The 12,053-nt window shown below is 47.8% G+C and overlaps 1 long non-coding RNA gene across 2 annotated transcripts; it reads right to left on the reverse strand.

Annotated features, from left to right (window-relative positions):
- Window positions 1-894: 894 nt before the first annotated feature.
- On the reverse strand, window positions 895-8,416 carry LOC141748826 (uncharacterized). 2 transcript variants are annotated; one of them, XR_012589108.1, is made up of 3 exons: window positions 8,330-8,416; window positions 2,799-2,841; window positions 895-1,639 (listed from the first exon to the last, which is right to left on the reverse strand). It is a non-coding gene; the product is annotated as an uncharacterized LOC141748826 (long non-coding RNA). The 2 variants fall into 2 exon arrangements; XR_012589109.1 differs by having other exon boundaries at window positions 8,274-8,384.
- Window positions 8,417-12,053: the final 3,637 nt, after the last annotated feature.

Consider the following 12,053-nt stretch of genomic DNA (forward strand, 5'->3'; position numbering starts at 1 on the left):
GTCAGCTGCGCAGTTTGTTGTGTTTCATTTACAGCTCCTTCTACTCTGCAAACACAAGAGCAGCTTGTGTTTGCAGAGATTGGCAGCCTCTGTTAATTAATCCTCAGATGTCGAGAGTTTTCCCAGCCTCCACAGACAGTCACACCTGACCTCTGCGTCTGCAGAACGACACCCCCTTTTTAACGTACTTATCACCAGATTTCATCGCAGCCGCATTCAGACGCTCTGCCTGTGCCGGCTCGACCCTCTGGAAGCAGGCACGTGCCGATTCCTTCCTCTGGACTTACCCTTTCCACACACAGCAGCAGCAGCTCGCCTTCCTCCGCATGAAGGGAAGGATACAGGCACTGCCCTGCACCTTTCATTTGTGTGGCTGCCAGTTTGCATGGCCATACGAGTAATATTAAGTTCAGTCACAACGGTAAACGATCTCTGTGCCGTGGTCCCTTCAGCATCCCTGCCTGCTCACCACAGCGCTGGCTGCAAACAGAAGTATCTCTATCTTTCCCATCCTGAGGCCCACTTATATTGCGCGGATGATCAGCTGGCCGTCTGCCTTCTCTACAGCTGCTTTTTAACAGCAGCGACAAACCCGTCAAGTTTGTTACCTAGATTTAAGTTGTCCCTGTGCACAAAACAGCACCAGTGCGTTTAACGCACCTGGATTCCCCGCTTTGCCAGTCAAGGCTTCCCTGGACTCGAGATTCAACTGGCAAGAACCCTATACTGTTTTCAACTGCAGCAATGTACCAGGTCATCATTCACACCCTGGATTAACTGGTCTGAATCCCAGTAAAGACGGGTCAGTATGGAAAAAAGCCTCATCGAAACCAAACGCTCATCCGCTCCGATTTCATTGTAACGCCTCTGCTCACATCAAGGCTTAGATGGGATCCAAATGCTTATTTCCAGTGCAATATTAATTAGGGTAAAGCAAACTATCTTAAAAAGTCAGGAAGAAATACTAAAAATAATTTTCAATAGGATGCTGCTCACTCCCGGCTCCATCCCTCACGGCGGGAGGAGGAAGGAGCCCTTTTCCTCGCTTATCCCCCTGCTGTTTGCAGGCACAGCCTGGTCCTGCGACAAAACCACGGCCAGCAAGGAAAAAAATCCATCCCAACGCCTGAACCTCTCTGTGCCTTTGACAACCTGTTTGACTCAGTACCTTATTACCAAGCACGGCGAGGCCGTAAGCAGAGCTCAAGGTGAGCCCGAGGCCAGCAGAGAATTTGAGCTCCAGAAAGTAACCGCTGCATAGAAATAAAAATAAAAATGTTTAGAAATAAAACAAAATAAAGAAACAGTAAGATCTGGAGCAGTACCTTATGAATGCCCACCAGGCTCTGAAATCCCCATCCAGCAGGTGAACGAGCCCCCCAAGGGAGATGGCGCTGCAAGAGGATGGGCAGCCCCAGGAATCCAGGATTACAATCAGAAAGAGCGCGCAAAACTGGGATTTAAGCAGAGACAGCCAGGAGATCGGACTAGATGGTGTGACAAAGGTCCCTCTTAGCCGCGCACTTGGTGAATGCTGGACCCCAACATTGGGTGTCCCAACATGAAGGGCCTCCAGGCTTCCAGGTTTGCTTCGCACACGAGTGAGCCTCAGGAGAGGTGGGATGGCGTAAGCCACGCTCTGTGGGAGATAAGGTTGACATTCAGCAGTTCCATTCAGTTATTCAAATCTAGCTAGTGTGGGAAACCCTTAGAAACTTCTCCCTGGGGTTTCTCCACTAGTTACCTAGAAACCCAGACTGAGTTTTATGAGCAGAAAATATGTTGGGAGGCATGTTTGCCTCATCTGCTTTAAAAAGGAGCTATTTTCCCCTTTTCCCCACCCAGCAATTTCATTAGCTGAGAACTATTTACGGGCTTTAACCACCCCTCTCTTTTTTGCAGCCTGGATTTCCTAGCCACAAGAACACCCCAGCTCCTTTCACTTCCAGCATTATGGCTTCACCCAGAAGTAATCTGGACAAGCTTCTGAAGTATCTTCAGGGCTTTCTGTGAATAGGAAACCCTTTATGAGCCTAATACCTCTGCGTGCTGTCCTGAGACCTCAGAGAAACCTACTTGCGAGATGGATTTTTGCCCGGGGGCCAAATGGCTGGGGAAGCCCTTCCAAACCTACCGGGATTAAATTCCAGCCCATAATTGAACCCAGTGAGTTTTCCAGTTGATTGTCCTTTCCTTTTGTCCGGGATCCTGCTGAGCTTTCTCTGCAGCCTGTTTGCTGAACACTGCAGAGCAAACAGCCCAGCGGCCAGCGCATTATCCCTGCGCGCCGAGCGGGGCTTTCTCATTTCATTCATCATTTATAGGTTGCAGGAGCCATTTCCCAAAGTTCGTGCATCGCCTTAACAAAGCGAAGGGGGCTCGGTGGCAGGGAGGGAGGCGAGCGTATTAGCCTTTCACCTTTGGAGGCCTCTGGCTCAAATCCTGGCTCAGGTTACCAAAGAAAGTGAGTCTGATGGGCTCTAACCACCATCTGGAGGGTGAAGCCGCCTCCCCTGAGCATCCAGGCCAGCAGAGATGTGTTACACACCACACTCATCCCCACGTCCCTGCACAGGGTGCCCATACCGGGGCTCCTCTTCCGGGGGACCTTGCCAGGACTGATATTTTCATGGCTACAGATTGCCACATCTCTCGGGACCATTGCAGAGGCAAGCAGCATTCGAGGCAGCGTGGTGCGAAGGTGAAGGCTTGGTAATATTTCCCCATTTATCTGCTTTCCCTCAGGTTAGCTGATCCTTCTTCTCCAGTCTAACCGGACCAGCTTAAAATTTACTGACCTTTTCACTCTTGGTCATTCTGCTTCTGTGACAGATGATGCAGCTGGAAGTACAGGGGGAAAAAAAAAATGTTATAGTTTATCTACAAAATAGCTAGGATCATCACTTTTCTTTGGAGGGGGGGCTCTGATCTATGTGGAGCTGAGCTGCTGGGGGATTTATTTCTTTAATTACACAAGAAAGGAGCAAAAAGAATTGATTCTGGAAAAAACCCAGGACTCAAAAATCATCTCAAGCTCTTCAGACTGTTCCTGGAGATAAGACTGAGCTTGACACTCAGAAATGTATTTTTAGAGAGGAAAAGTTTTACTATTCTTCCTTATATTTAACTGTAACCACTGGCTGTGAGTTTCTGCCACAGCCTTCCAGCAAGAGTATCAAGGACAAAAATACAACTTCAGAGATGAAGGTAGAGCAGTTCGATGAAAGTTTAAGATGTGGCTGTCAACAGGAGAGCTGGGTTTTCAAATTTATCTCAGATATGGCCTACTTAGGAGTCTAAAGTAAGTTTAAATTGCTTGCATCTATAAAATGCTCTGGTCTGGTTCAGAAAGAAGTGAACCTGAGATGATCTTCTAAAACCAGTGGATCCCCTGGCGCTCTCAAAGAGGACATCTCCTTCCAGGGACAAGAGATTCCCCAGCACTTCCAGATTTTCCACTTCATCACTTCAAGGAGTCAAGGAGACTTCAAGATCACTGAGGTTTGATGCATGGTGAGGGTAAGCATTCAGATGCAAGTAGGTGCACCAGTGAAGGATGGGGTGCAGGAGGACAGCTAGAAGTGGGCTGCGTAATTGAGTTACCAGCCAGGTTTGTCTCTTCACCCATTTTCGAGACTTGGACACCATCCACAAGATCAGTTCCCACACTCGTGTTTTAGGAGAAGCCAATCTCGGACAGATGGAGCACACCAGAGGCCTAGCCCTCCCTCCAGCACATACCCCCAGGGGCTTAGCAACTGCTCCTACAAGACTTCCGTGCCCCGTGCAAGTTCAGATCCTACTCACCCAACCCACTGTGGGTACTACTCAGCAGACCTGCACGTTGGATACAGACAACCTAGAGCCGACCAGTGCCAACAGAAGGTCTATGAGTTTTGAGGTCCAGGCTTTTGAACCCACTCATCTGGCCATGAAGGCACCCCATCGGGGCTGAGCATGGACAAGTGAGTTCTCCCTGCCGTGGCTCACATCGCGGCTGTTTCGCAGGAGGTAGGGACCACCACGGTTGTCAAGCAGATACAATCCACTGCTACTATTTTCACTTTAGGTATTTCTTTTTCATTCATGGAGGAAAAAAACAAATACAAGGCCCTTTGCACCTGGTGAGGAATGGCTGTTTGTTTAGACAGCCAAATGAAGTCATCGCTGAGACACGGTGCCCTCACACACCCTTTAATGCTCGCTTGCCAGAAACCATAATGGAGTGAAATGACCCATCACCATCCGCAGCTGTCTGATATCACCAGGAATGTTTCTGCCCCCGCTCCTATCTCTTCTAACCATACAAAAGCCAAACTGTCCTTATCACTGTCATTTAACAAAATAATAATAGTGATAATAATAATCTTCTCCCTAGGATGAAAGGGAGGTGGAAATTACTGCCTAACTAATTTTCCCTGCAATTTGCCCTAGGAACCTTCTAATGAAGGCTACAGCACCTGAGCTGGCCCTGCTGTGGGGTCTGGCCAAGGACTACACCAACCCCCAGCCTGAGAAGACAAAGTTGCCTTAAAGAAGCTCCACACTTCGACACCACTCGGCTCCTCAAGACAAATGGAAAACTAAGCATTTTTAATTTGCATTTTAAAACAAAGGCTTCTAATATCCAGACCATTAACTTGGCTATGAGGCTTTCACAGCAAAACTTGTTACCCGCTATGTGTTTTGTTGTCATTAAGATATATTAAGTACTATTAATTGCGACGCCTGGCTATTATGCTATTTGGAGACTTGCCACGAGCCCACTTCCGCCCAACCTGTATTATGCTGTGAAGCTTGGAGGCATTTTAAACACCTCGTGCAAAATTCATGAACGTGAAAAGGAGCCTGTCTGTATTTCCAACATCTTGAGGGGCTGGGGAGCCTGCCCGAAACCCACCTCAGTGCAGGGCTGATCCCTAGCAGCTACTACATCTCAATCCAACCCACCAAGCCCCCACTCCAGCCCAGATGATTACCGCGCTCTATATGCGCCTTCCTTCTAATGAATATAGGCTTACGGACATCTCATGCATTATTTACCAAGGTGTGCTTATTATGATTGCAATGATTTAAGGCAGTTTGTTACAGGCACAGCTCTGCGTGATTGCGATCAATAGGAGAAACAAGAAGAAGCCAATCTGCATGGAACAACAGTCCCGGCCCTTAGGGGCTGCGCTTCCCCGATTAACCCTTCCCTACCTGGCAGCAAAAGAGGCCAGCACTTGTTTGATAGCCACGGAGAGTTGGTTACCCTCCCTCTTGCCCTCCCCACTGCAGCCAAGGGTGAAGAGGCATTTGAAGGGGTTATGCAGCTCCTCCAGCTGTTTCTTGGGGCGGGATCTCCCATGCTGGCACAGCATTCCTCCTGGTATTTAATGTGTATCTTGGATGTGGCTATAATCTACTCATTAGCATATGTCATGCCTCTACCTCCAGGCCCCACATACAAAGCCTCCCTCTCTTGTCTCAGATACAGATTTAAAAACAGAGTGGGGTTTGCTGCTAGCTGCGGCGATCGCAGAGTCAGCCCCCGAGGATGAGTAAGGTTGCAGATACGAAGCAGTTACTGCAAATCAGCTGGACACTCATCCTTCCTGCAGGAAAGGCAGCGGGAGCTTTCCCAGTCAGAATTGGAAGGAGGAAGGGAGAGGGATGTAGAGCAGCTTGGACACTTCCCACCTTTAAAGACAGCGAGGTCCCAGTTCTTTGGCCCTGATGCCTCCTAATATACAGAATTATGGCTCCGCATTTGCTCTGTGCACCCCGGGAGCTGGGCCACTTCTCTCAACCGCTCAGGACAACACCGTGATGTTCCTGCAACATCCCACCACAGTACGGCGAGGTGTCAGATGCCAGAAACTTCTTCCCCGTACAAGATGGAGCAGGTAGCTATAACCTCTAGACAGGATAGCTCAAGGAGTGGTTTTAAGGGCAGCCAATAAACACTGCTCTGGATTTACCTCAAAATTCCTCCCACAAGGTGAGTCTGGAGATGTTTTTCCCCACTGAGCACATGACTGATCTCAGCTCGGTAACTTGCTTTTATACGGGAGCTTTGGATCAGACCCGGCACACAGGAAACATATTCATTACTTCAAAGGGGAAGCAAACAGGATGTCTGGATGAAGCACCAAATAAAAGGCTAATGACACAAATGGATATTTAATACAATGACTTCCTCTGATTATCCTATAAGGAAACACTTCAAATGCTGTCCATTCTGTACATCCTGCAGCGTTGTAATACGCTTCAGAGTCTGGGAGGGAATTTTCCACACCGTGCACTGGTAAGGTGGGGCTGCGCAGATGGGATGGTACGGCACGCACAGCCTGCGTGACCTGCTCAGCATCCCGGGATGCTCTGCCAAGCAGCAGGACGGCAGCTCAAGAGGAACAGCATCCTTCCTCCTCCCCATCACCAGCTCAGCAGCCCCAGCACGGAGAGAAGGGCAACAAGGCATCGCCGCAGTGGCTGTTCGAAGCTATTCCTGGTGATGCAGAGACCAGGGATACTTTTTCCCCCTCTGTTCTGTCCTCTTTCATAGCCAGCAAAGCATCGGGAGCTGGGGATAACGCTGGCGCTGGGTTACCACCGCTTGGGTTCAGCCCCCAGAATCAGTCTCTCCAGGACTGTCCCACAGGCTGAGCCATCGCCAGGGCAGTTCTGTGCTGGGGGAGGGGGGTCACTGAACCAACAGAGTTTAACCAAAACCCCCACTTAGATTAAACTAAGAGAGGATTTCATTAGCATAGCGCTTGTTCCGCAAGCTGCTGCTGATCCCTCTGGAGAAAAGACAACTGAAGCCTTTTGCTTTATAGCAACCGGGGGGAAGAGAGAAGAACAAAATAGTTCAGTTTAAAAAAAAAAAATAAAATTGTTTCCAGAATCGTCATGACCTGATGATTGCTTTGGGTTAAGCTAAATCCAACCTAATTGGCCAAGAGGCCAGAGACAGCAGTAAGTAGGAGAATTAAGATGAGATTCCTTTTTGCTGGAGAGAGAAGCCTGAAAAGCTTCACTCCAGAAATTACTTCTGATTTCTCTTTGATTTTTGATGTGAAAAAATCAAGTGAGAATGGAGCCCTGTATGGTTACTGAATAGCAAAATAATGACACCGTCAGGAACACAAAGCTGATCAACTGAGGAAAGTTCCTTTCTGGTTTAAACTCATAGGTTTTGTTAACAGTTCTTTCATTCCAGTGCCTAGCCAGTACTTTGTTTAAAAGAGGTCTTTGTTAATATTTTGGTTATGTTAATAAACATTATTCGGCAAACCTGCCTCTACACAGCCAAGGAAGACCTCCTAGCAAAATCAGAAGAGAACGTTTGACGGTCTTAAAAATTTTAATATAAGGAAATATGCAGAGGAAAATAAAGAAATTCCCTCAACCTGAATAGTCTTTAACCACTCCAGCAAAATTAAATACATAAATAAAATGAAGACTAATTAAATAGCAAATTTCATTACAGTCTGTTTTCAAGGCACTGTTCTTCCAATAAAGGAAATCTATAATCTGGGGAGGAAGAGGAATATTTTCTAATGCTTTTTGAAGTCTGACTTTCTTCCAGCAATTTATGCCCTGTTTGCTGGGTTGATTCCACCAAAGAAAAAAAAAAAAAAAACAAAAACCAAAACCAAACCCTCTTCATTTCTTAGCAGCATCCTTGGGATAAAACTGGTTTTCCTGATGCAGTAAAGATAGTTTTGACCAGTACAGCCATCGCTGTTAGTAATCAGACTCTGGTATCTTCGTACATGGTGTGAATTATAGTTATTTCTGTATCAGTGATGCAACAGCGGTTTTCTACCCATCTTGAGTTGTTCCTAAGCTCAAGGGAAAGAGGTTCGTTCAATCCCATCTTTGCTGTGCAGCTGCTTTAGGAAAGAAGCCAGTTAGTGTTCCATTCCAGGCCAAGAAAAATAATTTTTAGGGATGAGATAAGGCAGAATTTGATCTTATGTTTACAGCTCCCATTGCAACCAAGGCCAAGCTAACAGACCTGTGGGAAAGGCTTGTTGTCTCACAGAACATAGGTGTCACTGAGAAGACAGTTTGCCCCAAAGGGCTAACGTTCCGCCCTAACGCTTTTTCTAGAGAAACACAAGGGATTAACCGGTTTCATTATTCGATAGCTCAAAGCTCCCCATTGATTCCCACCTACTGCTGACACTAAGAAATTACAATTAGTTGCAGTCAGCTTTCACAACAGGACAAGAATCCTAGCAGCAATTTTTAGTAGGTAGAGGGGAAGCCTACAGCCCCATTACCTGCTCAAATAGACCAACACCAATGAAGAAATCAAGACGCAAAATCAGGAAATCACCTTCATTCAGCATCAAGGGCACCTCCATCTTCTCCCACAAGAGCCCCAACCTCCATCACCACCTCCTCCAGCCTGGGAAATAAACTCCTCTTCCTTCACAAAGGACCCATTTCAACAGGCAGCAGCTGATGCTCAGCCACTTATTAGCATCCACCTCCAGCTGCTGGCTGATCACACGGCAGAGGAGGTTAAGTGTCACTGGAGCTTAGCAGCAAGATTGGACCTGCCCTTCTCCAGCTGCATCCGTTGTGCTCTTGGGGCTGGGCCAGGCTCAAGACAGAGGATCTGACGGGCTGGAAAAGGAAATTCTGTGCATTCCTCATCCGTAGCCTACATGCCAAGTGAAATGCGGCGATGAGCAGCCAGACCGGAGCACTTGTCTGAGTCTTCATTCTAGCTGCAAAAATAATTGCAATGTGTTTAAAGCCGAGTTATTGAGTTGGGTCCAGGGAAACCAGGCTGCGAGGGACAGGAAATCATTCACCCTCCAGTACTAGTGCAACAGGTGAAATGTTAAGAGGAGCATAAATCCTGGGATACACCCTCCAAAAGCTGAATTCTGGCTTAGGAAAAACACCTGCCCTAAAATGTTCTGAGCATGTGATTTTAATTTTCTTTGACCTTTTCGTGTCTTTCCTCAGCCAGGCACAAATATATCCTCCTCAGAAAAATTTCTGCCTGGAAATGATGGTCCTTTTTTCCCCCAAGTCCTTTTAAAGGGAAGAAAATTGCTTGTCTTCCAGAAATATGCTGCTACGAACAAGCAATGCATGAACTGCCTGTTTGGAAAAAGATCGTGTTCTGCAGGGGGAATTCTCTCAGTGCTCATCTGTGCTCAGACCAGCTATATCCTAACAAACACATCTGTAATGAAATTAAAGCACAACAGCAGGAAAACCCAATGTAAATGCAACGTGACCTTGATAATTAACAGCTGAAAAATTCAGCTTTTGGTTCCCTGCTCCCTCCTGCCGGTGCATTATCAACTTTGTAAATGGAAGTCTTCAACGAGCAGAGCCGTGGCTGCTAATCACGGCATCCTGATAAATGCTGGTGTGAGGACTTTCCCTTCCCTGCCCCATCTGCCTTTGGGGTTTTGGGGTGACTGTACTCCACCCCGACAATAACACCACCTTCTTTATTTGCCCCAATTCTAGGTTATGTCTCCCCAAGGACTGTCCACCCCGGTTCATTTTAATCCCACAGTAGATTAAAATTAGTGTAGCTGAGGCTCCGTGGACACGAAGAACATAAAAGACATAGAAAGTGCTTCACCGTTACAAGAAGTGCTGCAGAAGGGTCTGCCCAGTATCCAAGGCCAGGGATGCCTGTCAGGTATCCAGCGTGCAATCAGACCTTTAAAACTTTCAGCACGGCAGAGCTGGAACCAACAACGCTCATGTCGAGGGGAGAGAAGACTCATCCCTCATAAAACATAACCTGTGCCTTCCCACCCCAGCCCGGCAGCCAAGACACCAGCCAATACCACCATAGCACCTCATCCATTCCATCCATGGTTGCTGACTCGGATGGGACATCAGCCTCTGGTCCAGGAGAGTCTGGAGAGAGCTCACAGTCAGGTTTGAGTCCAGGCAATTCTGGCAAATGTACCTCTGATTCAGCAACACTGTTGGGTTTGGAGGCCTGGCTTTTAAAAACTCAGCTAAAATCGCTAGCAAACAGAATACGTCTGGAAGATGGAGCCAGGAGCCAAAGTGAAACAAACTGCTCAGAAGAGTCTTGCAGGAAGCTGGTCAAGCTGTATTGGCTTTGTCCACACAATGTTTTCTTCACCACAAAAACAGTGTTTCTGCCATTGCTACCACTAATTTCACTTCACCGCTCGTAAAACAGCTCCAGTCCTTGTAAGTCTGTTTCCTGAAAGGGTTTATAACTCTCCCATTTGCACCACTCGGTGTGGGACTTGCTTCAAGCCATACAGCAGGTGCATGACCCACATCCACTCGGTGCTTACCTCTAGTTGCCGCTACATGTCACATCTGCTTGGAGGAAGGTGCAACCCTCTTTGCACACCAATCCACCCCAGCACTACTGCGATCCATGAAAACGGAGCAATTTGAGGGCGTAAAAGCCAAGAGTAGCAATATGTGAGCCACCATTACAGGGAGACTTCTCCAGAACTCTCCATACTATACGTACCAAACTAGAAGCACCATAGCATAAATTATCGCTGAGCAGTTGACCTAAAACCACTTCTGCCTCCACATGAGGAACAGTTTCAGGCCTAGATGACTCTGAGATCGAGTGGGTCAGGCTGGGGGCATTGGCCCCATAAGAGAAACATGTCACAGATGGATGGGGAACCCAAGCGTGGAGGAGGTAGTTGGTAGGGATGTCACATGGGACCCTTTGTCCATCAAAGGGCTTAGTTAACAATTGCATCTGATGCCAGCAGCAAGGCACTTCGTTTATTCATACTGGCTAAAGGGCTTTTGGTGTTGAGATTCGCCTGCACCGATGCTTCTTTCAGCTGGATGCGATACTCTCAACATCCTTCCTAAACCATCCCATAGTTGACTCCTACAAACTGGAGTTCGTCTCCATTCAGTGCTGATTTTTGCGGAAACGCTGCTCAAACTCAAGGTCACGTTCCTCCAGCCTAAATGGGAAACCTAAAACTCTGGCATAAATATCAGCAACAACCTGTGTTCCTTGGGTAAACTGGAAACCTCCCCGGGAAGGACAATGCCCATGGGTGGAGGAGACAGAGCTCGCGCTGAGTTGGTGCAGGGTCTGGTCTTTTGTTGAAGGACAAGTAACACATGAGCCGCGGCTTTTCTTTCGCATTTCTTCCCAGAAAACAGTTGTGATCCACCAACAGTCTTGCAGCACATGTGCTGAGGGTAAACAACTGCACTTCTTTTAAAACAGTGCGAACAGGGCTACAATAACATGGACCGATCTCCGGGCCCTAAAAGGGTTTTTCCAGCCCTGTGTCCTGTGGTCCTGTTCCTTTGACCTTGCCTTTCTGACATTAACACATACCACACATTTTTCAAAAAGCCACCAGCAAAATGAGATATTTCACTGCATTTGATCCTCCCTGGGAGAGACCAGAACAAAAACTCCTAATGCACCTTAATCCCATCACCAGAGCACTGCTGAAAGATGGTTGGTACTTGGGACAGGAGCACTTGCAAGGGATAGGGAAGCCTGTAGCCTTTTCTCTCGCATCCCACCCCAGCAGTGGCCGCCTATCAGTGGTCAGGGAAGGAATTCTCAAATATAATTTGTGGAGGGAGGTAGCCCAGCGGTTTGGGAGACGGACAGCAAATGCCCGCTGCTCTGCACGTGTTGGGTCAAACCCCCTCCTCAGCAGGAACCCTTGTGCCTCCACCTCAGAAAAAAACCCAGATCGAGACAACTTGCCTCCATGGGACCTTCATGAGCCGCTTGTCTAGGGGAGAAGAAACCCTCTAACAAATACAATGAATTATTTTTTAGCCCAAAAAAACACGATCTAGAAGAAGGGTGACACCTTCAATGGGAAGAAGGCAGAGTTGAGCAGCAATTTCCATCCGGGGGCTGGGGCAGGTGGCAGCAGCAGCCGCCGGGGCTGCGTACAGACTTGTCCTCATTTTTGTCCTTTGACCCTCTCCCCCCGCCTAACCCAGCAGCTGAGCCTTGTTTACCGGCATTTCGGCAGCCCATCTCCTCTTTCCATTAACCCTCGGAGGAGGTGGGAGGGAGATGGGGAAGGGGC

Source organism: Larus michahellis, chromosome 9 (genome assembly GCF_964199755.1).
Source record: "Larus michahellis chromosome 9, bLarMic1.1, whole genome shotgun sequence".
Lineage (NCBI taxonomy): Eukaryota > Metazoa > Chordata > Aves > Charadriiformes > Laridae > Larus > Larus michahellis.